The sequence below is a fragment of the Coturnix japonica genome, chromosome 1 (assembly GCF_001577835.2).
Source record: "Coturnix japonica isolate 7356 chromosome 1, Coturnix japonica 2.1, whole genome shotgun sequence".
Lineage (NCBI taxonomy): Eukaryota > Metazoa > Chordata > Aves > Galliformes > Phasianidae > Coturnix > Coturnix japonica.
Window position 1 is genome coordinate 105,862,385 of NC_029516.1, and position 12,968 is coordinate 105,875,352.

The following is a 12,968-nucleotide window of genomic DNA, read 5'->3' on the forward strand; positions in this document are numbered from 1 at the left end:
TGAATAGCTGCCACTTCAGATTTGACATGCAGAAGCTGTCCTAGTCATTTTGCCTAGCAGTAACCAAACAGAAAAATGAGATTTCCACTGAGAATTACTAAAGATTTTACTGCCAAGCATTAAATTGCAAAATAGGCTGTGAGAAATAGCCACGTGACAGAAAATAGACGAAAGGGGAAGACAGAACTCTAGAGGGAGTTGCCGATGCCACAGATGACCAACAGGTATGAAACCGTCCAGAAAATACCCACCTGTATTTAATGCTTTAATGCTGGAAGAACTCAGATGAAGTTTGTTTGAACAATGAGTAGTTTCATGCAACTGTTGTTTCTAAATGAGTTTATAGTTCTCAGACTTTCTTTGGGACTCATCAACACTATGCCTTCTATGCCTTCTATACACTATACATGCATATTTTTCTGTTTCATTTGTAGAAAATAAAACCCATTTGTTTCCATCATTAATTCTGTCTCCTTTGTAGTGTTTAATTACATTTGTGAACATGCCAAACTCAGCCTTCATGAAGAAAAAATTTGTTCCCAGGTAATAAGAAGATTCCTCAATTTGAAGATAGCCTGAACCAAAGTGTGTTCACAAGAAACAGTTCTAGTTCTAGGCTTTACTTCTTGTAGCACTGAAGTCCTACTTTTTGCAAAAAGTGAAGCAGAAGAACTCACAGCAGACACAAAGTGACTTAAGTTATTCAAGAAAAGCTGCTGAGAAGAAGTAAAGAAAGACTGAAAAAAGCATTTCAGCACTACAAGAATAGATTAAATTCAGCATAGATAACGAAAACTAATGTGGGCATCCAGAACCAACTGGTACACTCAGCGTGAAGGTTTAATATCACTGTGGTCAGCTCAGAGTTGGTCAAAAAGTAAGTACATGAGCTAAGCACAAGTTAATGTGCAAGTTAATGTGCCATGTTCTTGCCCTAAGAAAGGTATAGAGAAGAATGATCTCATTATTTGAATGTCATTTTATACTCAAATGGCAATTCATAATTGCATATGTCTCTAGTTCTAAATTTCAGCAAAAGAGCATGAAATTGTCTGTGTATAAATGTGTGTTTATACGAAAAATTCTGCAGGCTTAACTGTAAATTTGTGTTAACTTTATAGTTATGTCTGATTTGGATTGCCAGTAAGAAACACTTCATGTTGTCAACACTGTATTATGCTTTACAAAAATCTACCACAGCTCCTTTTTTAGATCTCCTGCTTAGACTTCACTTGCTTTGGCTGACAGAATCTAGCTTTTTGCCAAGTGAGAACGCTTAGTTACCTACTTCATCATTCTTCATTACTGTCCCTTTTTGGCTAACATCTGTACAGGTGTCTTCTACTGAACCAAGAGTATCACGCTTTCTTCAGAGTAAGCAACAGTACATCTTTCTCTTCCCAAAATCAAAGTAATGTAATAAGACGTTTAAAAAGAAAATAAATAAATGTCTATTTTCTTTCTAACACTGGGAGTGTGGAAACCTAATATTGCAAAGTGATCCCATTTCATTCCACTTCTTATGCTGTTTAATTTTGTTATCTCTTGAGATGGCAGATTTATTTTGGGTAGCATTTGGTCTGAAAAATCAACAGTTTTTCCTGCCACTGCAGACACTTTTATTTTCCATAAACTGCCTGCTTTACATTAGCTGTCTCACTGCCACTGTTTGATGTAAGCAATAAAAACAGTTAAGTTTATGTTTCCTAGCAATGTCGGGGATTTGGAATGTGAATAAATTACAGGACAGAAATACTGAAGATTTTATTCAGGTATCACTTTTCTCAGATTACTGGGAGACTAGATGGGGAGCCACAACATTTACAGTCTAACAGCCTGTTTTGCTTACATATGTTTATTTTAAATAAAATTTTAAAACACAAATACTGGTTACAGTTCTTGCGGTTGTTTGAAGCAGATTAGCTTTCACTGCTAAGAATAATGTTGCCTAAAAATCTCAATAGAGCTTAACTCATTCTCCTTTGCTTTCAGCAAAAGAAAATTTAAAATATTTTTGTTATTTTGTAGCTTTACAATCTCATTAAGTTTTTGACCAGAAGTCTGAATATTAATGACACTTAAGTTATTTTATTCTAGCTACTTTATGGTATTTTATTTTTTGCTACATGGATTGGACTTCTACTTGTCTTAGTTAGCTTCCCCTAGTGGAAATAATCTGGCCCTCATTTCTAGGATTTTTTCTGGAATAGCTATTCAATCTCTTCTGAAAATTAAGTGATGAAGGCAACAAAAATATTTTTGTTATTGACGAGACCAATTGGTCAATGCCAGTGGCTCTCTTCTGGTGTGCAAGCATCAGCAAAATGAATACTGAATATTCCCCTTTTGTTTATGTATAACATATCTCAGCTAGATCTAAGGATAGTGTTGTTCAGAGACACATAGACATGAAGTATTCGACATTTTAAGAATGGCAATCAGCATAAAAATCAGCATCTGAAACCTTTATCTTCTCAAAGATTTAGTGTGATGGTCTCTACTGAACCTATTACAACCCTGAAAAGTGTAGAAAGCATAATAGAATAAAATATGAACCAGGAAGAATTACTAAAGATATGTCTTAAGACATTTCTGAAGTATTGGCGACATCAGAAAATGTTTCTGATGACTAAAATTCTCTTTTTAACTTTAATAGTTGTGGCACTCCTCATAGCTCAAAATTTCATCACAATTCTACTGGATGAAACAACTGATGCACATTTCATCTCTTTTTTTATGCCCACTGCTAAGATACTTATTTTCTAAATGTAAGTAAAATATGACCTTATTTTATTATTCCAGCTGGCAAGTTTTGATTTCTCTTGTCTTTCTGTCCTACTCCTTGTAGTACTTAAAAATATGTACACATAATAAATAGCTTATAAATTTTTCTTATTATTCTGTATGGACAGTTTTTTTCTAGAGATATCTCTGCTGTTTTTCCCACTTTCACTCTTAATTCTGTTGAATCTTCTTTCTGCTACTTTATCTTTCCCATTTTTGCTTTACCATTTCTATTTTTAAATCCAATAAAATACCAAGGTATCATTCTGACCTTTCCAGGTAATCAATATTAAGGATAGTCAGCTATCAGCAAATATTGTTTTAGACAATAATTATATAGAAGAGCGACAGGTTCTCATTCATCACCTTAAGCAGATGTCTAGGAAAGGAAATAGGAATGTCTTAAGTACCTGAGATTCTGCTTCAGAAACATCATTTTTGACACATACCCATTAGACAGGCTGGGTTGTGGATAGTTTCTACTTTCAAGCAGTGTTGGCACTATTAACAGAAAGTGGTCCATTCTGTCAAATCTTTCTCAGCATAATTGCTCCATGGATGACAAATGGCTGCTCAAGCTATTAGTACAATGGTTTATTGTCTTTTTGCAATGGAAGCACCTCACTGAAATTAAAAGTGAAATAATGCTATTGAATTTCCACCTTATTAGTAAAAGAGCAAGGAGAAACCAGGGTGAGAGGCAATGCCTACTGTTCAGCCTGGAGAATGAAGTATTTGGGAGCATATTGATGTAGGGGTGAAATAGTAAAATAATGAACATTTCAGAATAGGAAGCATGGGATTTAAAAGGGGAGGGGAAAGAAAAAAGGAAAAAAAAAACAAAAAACAAAAAAAAAACCAAGCTATGCTATCCTGAGGAGCACGTTTTAAGGTACAAAGAAACAAACAGTTCTTCCTATAGGCTTATTTTATTTTTCCATTAAAGAATGCTACAGGTAGAATAATAATCAGTCAATGTCCTCAGTTATTCCCTAAAGTTCAATAGAAAGATAAGCAATTATTGGCAGATAAACAGAAATCTATAATACTTTAGAATATTTCTTTAAAGAAAAAAAAAATCCATTATTTGTGGGGGAGAAGGAGAGAGAACACAAATACTTCAGAATGTCCAAAAAGTCAAGATAAAAGACCATTAAGAATGTTGGTACCACTGTGTTTCAACAATTCCTTGTCCCTTGAAGCTAAGTTTTTTCAGCAACTCTTGCTTTCTTCTTTTCTTTACCTTTTTATGATGTCCCCTTCATTTGTACTAGGCTTTCCTGACTTCAAAACTGACTCCTCATTGCCGAATATTTCCCAACTTCACATTTTCCAAACTTAGCTCTAATAAAAAAATAGGTATTTTCTTCTTGCAGAAAGAGAGGAAACTGTATTCCATTTACTCCAGAAGTCCCGTTTTCTGTCTAGAATAACTGATAGTGGCAGAATCATTTCTATTTTAAACACAAGTTGTTTCTGTCAGCAACCTCGTATTCACAGAGCACCTTTGTCAGCAATATGAGCCCTTCTGCTAATACTGCAGATATTGCTGAAGAAAGGTTTTAAGTCCTGGTTGTCAAGATCCTTAAAGGAACTCAAAAATGAAAGTTGAGAAAGCCATTGAACCTTTTCCATATTTACCCAGTAAAAGTGGAGCAGTGAAATTATTATCTGAAGTACTAAGTACCCAATAGACTTGATTTAGCTTACCTGCATTTCAAGATAATTCTGAAACCCAAACAGAAATGATCAGCTAAACAAATTCTTCTGCACAAAACCAGCACTGATTATCTTTGATATGATCATGGACCAAATTTGCAGTTATCATCTCACCAAACTCTAAATATCTTTAAAGAACATGTGCACTTCTGAGCTTATCACACAGCACAGCTTCCTATATAGTTATTGGAGATAAAAAGGTATTGTAGGTGTAAGTCATCTGAATTTTTCTGCATAGCTCTGTAAGAAGGGGCTGATTCAGCAAGTCTACATACAAGTGTTGATTATTGCTACAGCTAGGAATTTAGATTTAGTCTAAATGGTCTTTTCCAGAAAATTCAACGCAAGGAAATGTCCTCTAATACCTTATACTCTCTATGCACAGCTTAAATCAAGTTCAAGATGAGAATAGTACTGGGTAAGCATCTTCATCTTTTTTACAAGAGACACAGATCTTTGAAAAGATCCAGTCACAAAGATGTGCTTCCCTTACCACCCATCAACATGACTACAATAAAAAGAGCTTCACAATAGAAAATTCATGCAGTACACAGATGTCAGAAGATGCACACAGAATGAATAGAAAGATCATAATTCTGCAGCAGCAGCATGCCTATGGACTATAAACTATGCACTACAGCTGGGATTTGCACAGTTCATTTCAATGGACAAAGTCAGCATGGCTTGTTCTTAATTCAGGAAAATTAACATATAAACAAAGAATACATACAAAGAATACACAAGGTAAATCCAATTGAACTGTTACTTATATCTTATGCATTTGCTGTGCAAATGTTCTTTAGGCCAACTACCATACATCAACTGATGTATTCCATCAGTTAAAATCTCTTCCTTTAGGTTCATGCTATGTGCCCACTGGTCAGACCCAATTCACAAAATCCAGATAAGTATTCAAATACCATGCAAGCTACATTTCTAAGGAGATGCACAGTAACTATGAATAAATTGATCTGAACTCCAAAGTCTTGCTCACTGTAGCTCTACTGTTTTGAGGTAAGCAGATTTTTTCTTTGTACTCCAAAATGTCCATAGAAATCACCAAAAAAGCAAAACACAAGACAACATATGTTGATGTGAACAGATGTTGGGGAATAGATGAGAAGAGATTGCCTGTTGAGTATTTTTTTCCAGTTTTCATCATTGCCAACATTTCCTTAAGCCTTCTTGTTCAAAGATTAGTTGTTGTTCTGTAGTTTTACTTAGGGGCATATCTTAACCACAGGCTGAGGATACTTGAAATTGGAAGAATTCTGAATTTGGGAAGAAGCAGGAAACCTGCACTCTGCTGGACATTTTTCCTGCCTTTTACATGAACAGAGTTGGGAATTAGCAACCACAGTCTGCTTTCCCTGCAGCATCTCTCTGGGCAGAGAATAGGAGTTGTAGTACTGTGTTTTGTTATGAGTTTAGTACAACCAGTGTTAACTGTGATCCAGAGGCAGTTTACAATTTCAATGTATATATTTCATGAATAAGTAATTTCACAGGTTTCCTTTCCAGGGGGAGATTTTTTGACCAGAGAGGGCTCTACCAAATCCCAATCTGATTTAGGAGTCAAAACATAACACCAGGCTGACGAAATAATCTAATCCAAGCTCCTGTTGAGTGGTCTCACCATGCTGCCAGACAGATGGCTCAGAATACCTTGTCTTCTGTTATGAGTCTTAAGGAAGATGAGAGGTTGCCTCTGGGAGCCAGACTCCCAGGCAACCACGCTGCAAACAACTTATTCCTGGACAAACAGGTTTTCGACAGCATTTACCACAAAATGCAGAAATATTCACATTTGCTCTCAAATCTTAGGTTGTAAAGGTGTCTCTGTAGTAAGGTTAAATCTCCTCTTCTTATCAAGGTGAAAAGCTGCACTGATCTGCTAGTGCTCACAATAGGACCCAAAGTGACATCTCAGTGCTACATTGAGCGTGCCTTCCATTTTATCCAGAGACATCTTTGGCATGTTTAGCAGCACTGCAATATAATATGTGAATGCAAGAGTCTATCTGGGATCAACAAAGATTCCTTTTCCGCCACTCTTGCCACATAATTTATTGCAAAACAAAACTGCCATAAACACTCTCAGTCCTCTGTGTAGCTCTATCAAGCAGATGACATAATTTCACGTTGATTCATATTTCAAGTTCCTGGGAAGCATTAGTTAAAAAATTAGAAGTAATTTTTCAGGGTTTTCCTGCTATTTGCTCTGACTTGTTCAATATCTTTCTTCAGTTTACGTATTCTTTTATGGTATTCTCCAATGAATTAAATCACTACAATTGTCATGGAGGGATTTATCCATGGCATAATTTTATCAAAATACAAAATTTAGTACAAAATTTAATTGAGAAGAACATATATTTAAAAAAAAAAATGCTTAGTAATACTTAGGATACAAGAATTTAGATAAAATTATTTTGTGCTGTTTACACAGTGTTGAATTTAATCAGTCCCAGTCCATCTCCAAGGTGCTACCAGAAGTGTGACATGGCTTGGAGAAGAATCAGAAATCAAGGCTGTATTTACCAGGTGACTCAGTCAACTGGTTTCCACATCCTGTATGACAGCTTTTAGAGGTATTCAGAACTGTAAGACTCCTATAGGCAACTTCAGTAGTAGAATAAAATTATCCATAGCACACTTTGCATTTACACTTAAACTCCATACAAGCATGTCAAATATATGTAATATAGGCGCATTAGAAGGCTGTGCTGCCACCCAGCAAGACCAAGACAGTCTGGAGAGTTGGACAGGGGGACATTTAATGAAATTTAACAAGGCAAGCATAGAGTCTTGTATCTGGGAAAGAAAAATTCCAAATACCAGTATAGGCTGACCTGTTGGAGATGGGGAAAGGGGTCTGGAGGTTTTGGTGAACAGCAAGGTGACCATGAGCCAGCTCTTTGCCCTGTAGCCAAGAAGGCCAATGGCACCCTAGGGTGTACCAGAAGGGATGTAGTTAGTAGGTCAAAAGAGGTTCTCCTCCCCCTCTACTCTGCCCTGGTGAGACAACATCTGGAGTACTGTGTCCAGTTCTGGGCTCCTCCATTCAAGGACAGGGAACTTCTTGAGAGAGTCCAGTGAAGAGAGACAAAGATGATAAAGTGACTGGACATCTCCCTTATGAGGAAAGGCTGAAGGATCTGGGTCTCCTTAGTTTGGAGAAGACGAGACTGAGAGGTAACCTCATTAACGTTTATAAATCTGTAAAGGTTATGTGTCAGGAGGATGGAGCCAGGCTCTTCTCAACGACATCTGGTGATGGGACAAGAAGAAATGGGTACAAGCTGCAAAATAGGAGGTTCCACAGAAATATGAGAAAAAACTTTTTCATGGAGAGGGTAACAGAACATCAGAATGGGCTCCTACTCTGGAGAAATTCAAAACCTGCCAGGACGAATTTCTGTGTGACCTATCCTAGGGGTTCCTGCTAAGGCAGGGGGATTGGTCTAGATGATCTTGCAAGGTTCCTTCCAATCCCTGACTTTTAGTGACTCTGATTCTGTAACAGTTATGGAGAAGAGACAGCAGCTATTAAAATGATGACTTGGTTAAAAAAANGCAACTTCAGTAGTAGAATAAAATTATCCATAGCACACTTTGCATTTACACTTAAACTCCATACAAGCATGTCAAATATATGCAATATATACAGTCTATAAGTAAATAATTACTGTCGACAAGTGTCTAAATTGCTCATTGGATGACTTGTAATTAAGGTTCAAGGCAGTGGAAAGTCAGGGAAGTCAGGGAAAAAAAAAACATATAGGAGAGTAAAGATACATCTGAAAGAGAGAATTCTATGCAGTGTTTTTCCACAGCATTTCAATTATTTGGTTCTTCACAAAACACTCTCATTGTCATTTTTTATTTTTTATAGAGCCCGAAATAAAGAAAGCAGAATAGATGATTATATCTTTTTATAGGGAGAGATGCTTCTATAGGGAACATGGTGCAAAAAATTAAAACAAATGTCTTATCATCTCTCCAGGTATAATAGGAAAATTGACATGATGAAATCTCAGTTACCAGAAAGAAACAGAGGATCAGGGGAGGTAAGGTGTTAAAATGGCCTAGACATAACTATACATGAAATGTTCTGGATTGTAGGCCTGGAAAACAGTAAACCAGTCTTTGAGGAGACTTGTCATTTTTATTTTTTCAAGCAGTTATGGCCTCTTCAGGTCCTTAATGATCTGTCTGATCTCTGACAATCTTCCTCACTAAACAGTGGTAAATGAATGCTCCGTTTAAATATCTGGTTTGGAGAGGTATCATGTAAAATAGACAACTAGTGTCTACATAGCTCAAGTAAAGTACTGTTAATAGCAGCCGTGGACTGCAGAGTGAAAGGACAAAGGACCATTCCCATCTCCTGAACCACTCCCAGATGGCCACAGAGCATGTGTGGAGCAACGACAAGATGTTAACAAACACTGAAGAAGTTTAGTGTCAAAAGTGTAGCAGGACAGAACATTTTTCACTTTAACCTCTGTGCTGTTCAAATGTGTAGTACGCCTGACCACCCTTCACAAGTTAGATTCTCCAAATGCTGCCACCTGCAAGTGTGCAACAGCTCTGAACAAATCAAGTTTGTGAATTTGAATCTTGCTGACAGTTGAAGTACAGCAAGAGTGGGCCCTAAATATGGGTTTTCAAATCGCAGATAAAAGGGCACAATTTTGTGCAATATGTGAAAGCTACCAAGACCTTCAGAGTACACAGATGACTCCAAAAAGATCAGGGTGAGCATTTATATCCACAGTGAGGTATGTTCACATATTTTAAGCCTGTCTATGACAAGCTGACCTACTTAGCGGATAAGGGTAAGGCCTCACCTCAAGTACTGTGTTCAGTTTGGGGCACCTCAGCACAGGAAAGACATAGACATGGAGGTACTGGAGCAGGTCCAGAGAAGGGCAACAAGGCTTGTGAAGGGCTTGGAAAATCAGCCCTATGAGGAGAGTCTGAAGGAGCAGGAGCTGTTTAGTCTGGGGAAAAGGAGGCTGAGGGGAGACTTTATTGCTCTCTTCCAGTATCTGAAAGGTGCTTACAGAGAGAGCAGGGCGAGTCTCTTCTCACTGCTGGCCGGTGACAGGACAAGAGGAAATGGCCTCAAGTTGCACCAAGGTAAGTTTAGTTTGGACATTAGGAAACACGTCTTCAGAGAAAGGGTAGTTACTGGAATAGGCTCCCTAGGGAGGTGGGTTGACGTCACCCATCCCTGAATGTAGAGCCATTTGGATGTGGTGCTGAGAGAGATGATTTAGCAGAGGGTTGTTAAGAGTTAGGGTACTATGGTTAGGCTGCAGTTGGTCTTGATGGTCTTTGAGGTCTTTTCCAACCAGAATTATTCTATGATTCTATGATTCTAAGATCCCTCCATACTGTAGCAGAGCCACTGCAATGAGAAGGACAGCATGTGAAGAATAAAGATTATATATGCATGTTTTCTAAATGTCATTGTTGACTACAAAATGATCTTGATGGAGTTCTGCACGAGTCTTCCAATACCCTTAATTCAGATTTTGCTAATCCCTAATGAACCATTTGATGGATTCTGCATTAGTTGCTATCTGCAGGCATGCATAATATTTGTATAGCTTTTATTTCAACCTCTATGGACTACACCCTTCACAAATTTTTCTTCTGTAACATTTGTCTCTCTCCAGCATATTTCCATTTCTTCCTAGGCTTTGTTGTCTCCAGGCTTTGTTGTCTGGAAGTCACAATGCACAGTTCTGAACTTCATAAGACAGTGCTTGGTGATTGTCTTCACTAGAATTAACTGTATTGAAACTTCAGCTGCTTTTTTTTATTTATAAGGAAGTTTTACACTCATAAGGCCTTTTTTTTCCTCTCTCTCTCTTTCTCGGAGAGGATAGAAAATAGGATTGTGTGGAAAATAACCTGATAAGCTTTTCCTCCTTAAAATTAAAAGGGTTGATGTTTTCAAATTAGGATACTGTAACTAAAAGTATGTTAGGGAACAATAAGCTTTAACTGTGAGAATTTTACTGGAAGGAAAACGCCTGTCATTTTATATGTAGAGTCTTCCTTGTGCCATTCTGCAGAATTTCTAGAGCAGACCATGTTTCTGAGGATGGCCCACTGTGTTTGAGACTTCAGTCTAACTAAATGAGGAAAAGAAATTAACTGCATCAAAATATATTACTAATGTTCTACACATAGACGAGAGATATTGGCGAATCCCATCTGGCTAGTAGAAATAATCATAACTAGGCTTTTTCTAAGTGAAGACAGTTTTACACCTTGTTTACAGGTAAATCATCTTAAGAGCACTCCTGAAACTGTCACAGAGATATTAAAAAATAAATAAATAAATTAGTTCACATTAGAAGTCTTTCTGTTGGTGAATGTTAGATTTTGTCTCCTTTCTAGGAATTCACTGTGCAAACAGGTTGGCGTGGAAGAGAATGAGCTGCTGGTCACTTGGATTACAGTAGAATTTAAACATCTCATTAAATACATTACAGGGGACAAGGTGGAACATTTCTTTGGCAGCACTTTTAGAAATTCTATCTCAGCAGCGCTTGTCATGGTACATGAAGAACAGAAGTTGAATATTGCTTCATATATAAGCACTTTGTCATTTGTCCATCATAATATAGAATTAAAGGCTGTATGATTTGTCAAGAGACTTCTCCAATGAACAGCTGTTCAACATAAAAGATAAAGTCAGAAAATGGAAAAATTAAACCAACAGATATGCAAACTGTGATGGACAGTAGATAACAAAGGTAGTCTTGAGGCTGTCCTGAGGAGTCCTGTACCCCTAAGGCTGCAGAGGAAGTCAGGATCAAGGAGTTTACCTCAGCTGATGAGGACTGGGTTAATGACCAGTTAAGCAATCTAGACACCCATAAATACATGGGTCCTGATAAGATGCACCTGCAGATGCTGAGGGAGCTGGCAGAAGGCACTGCTAGGCCACTCTCCACCATCTTTGGTAAGTCATGTGAAACAAGAGACGTGCCTGAGGACTGGAGGAAAACAAATGCTACTCCAGCCTTCAGAAAGGCCAAGAAGGAGGACCGAGGTAACTGTAGACTGATCAGCCTCACCTCCATCCATGGAAAGGTGATGAAACAACATATCCTTGGCTCTGCCTCTAGACATTTCAAGGATAAGAGGGTCACTAGGGGCAGTCAGCATGGCTTTACCAAGGGGAAGTCATGCTTGACTAACCTGATAGCTTTTTATGAAGAAATAACCAGGTGGACAGATGATCCAACCGGTGAATGTGGTCTATCTTGATTTCAGTAAAGCATTTGACACCATCTCCCACAGCAACCTTGCAGCTAAACTGTGAAAGTGTGGTCTGGATGATCAAGCTGTGAGGTGGACTGTGATGGGAAGATGTCAGTGAGTTGTGGTCAGTGGGACAGAGTGAGTCTGGTTGGAGAAGTGTATCTAGTGGAGTTACTCAGGGATAGGTACTGGGACCAGTGCTATTCAATATATTCATCAATTACTTGGATGAGGGAAAATGGTCAGCACAAGACTGGGAGGACACAAGACAGGGTTGGCGCATTAGAAGGCTGTGCTGCCACCCAGCAAGACCAAGACAGTCTGGAGAGTTGGACAGGGGGACATTTAATGAAATTTAACAAGGCAAGCATAGAGTCTTGTATCTGGGAAAGAAAAATTCCAAATACCAGTATAGGCTGACCTGTTGGAGATGGGGAAAGGGGTCTGGAGGTTTTGGTGAACAGCAAGGTGACCATGAGCCAGCTCTTTGCCCTGTAGCCAAGAAGGCCAATGGCACCCTAGGGTGTACCAGAAGGGATGTAGTTAGTAGGTCAAAAGAGGTTCTCCTCCCCCTCTACTCTGCCCTGGTGAGACAACATCTGGAGTACTGTGTCCAGTTCTGGGCTCCTCCATTCAAGGACAGGGAACTTCTTGAGAGAGTCCAGTGAAGAGAGACAAAGATGATAAAGTGACTGGACATCTCCCTTATGAGGAAAGGCTGAAGGATCTGGGTCTCCTTAGTTTGGAGAAGACAAGACTGAGAGGTAACCTCATTAACGTTTATAAATCTGTAAAGGTTATGTGTCAGGAGGATGGAGCCAGGCTCTTCTCAACGACATCTGGTGATGGGACAAGAAGAAATGGGTACAAGCTGCAAAATAGGAGGTTCCACAGAAATATGAGAAAAAACTTTTTCATGGAGAGGGTAACAGAACATCAGAATGGGCTGCCCAGAAGGGTTGTGGGGTCTCCTACTCTGGAGAAATTCAAAACCTGCCAGGACGAATTTCTGTGTGACCTATCCTAGGGGTTCCTGCTAAGGCAGGGGGATTGGTCTAGATGATCTTGCAAGGTTCCTTCCAATCCCTGACTTTTAGTGACTCTGATTCTGTAACAGTTATGGAGAAGAGACAGCAGCTATTAAAATGATGACTTGGTTAAAAAAACAAACAAACAAA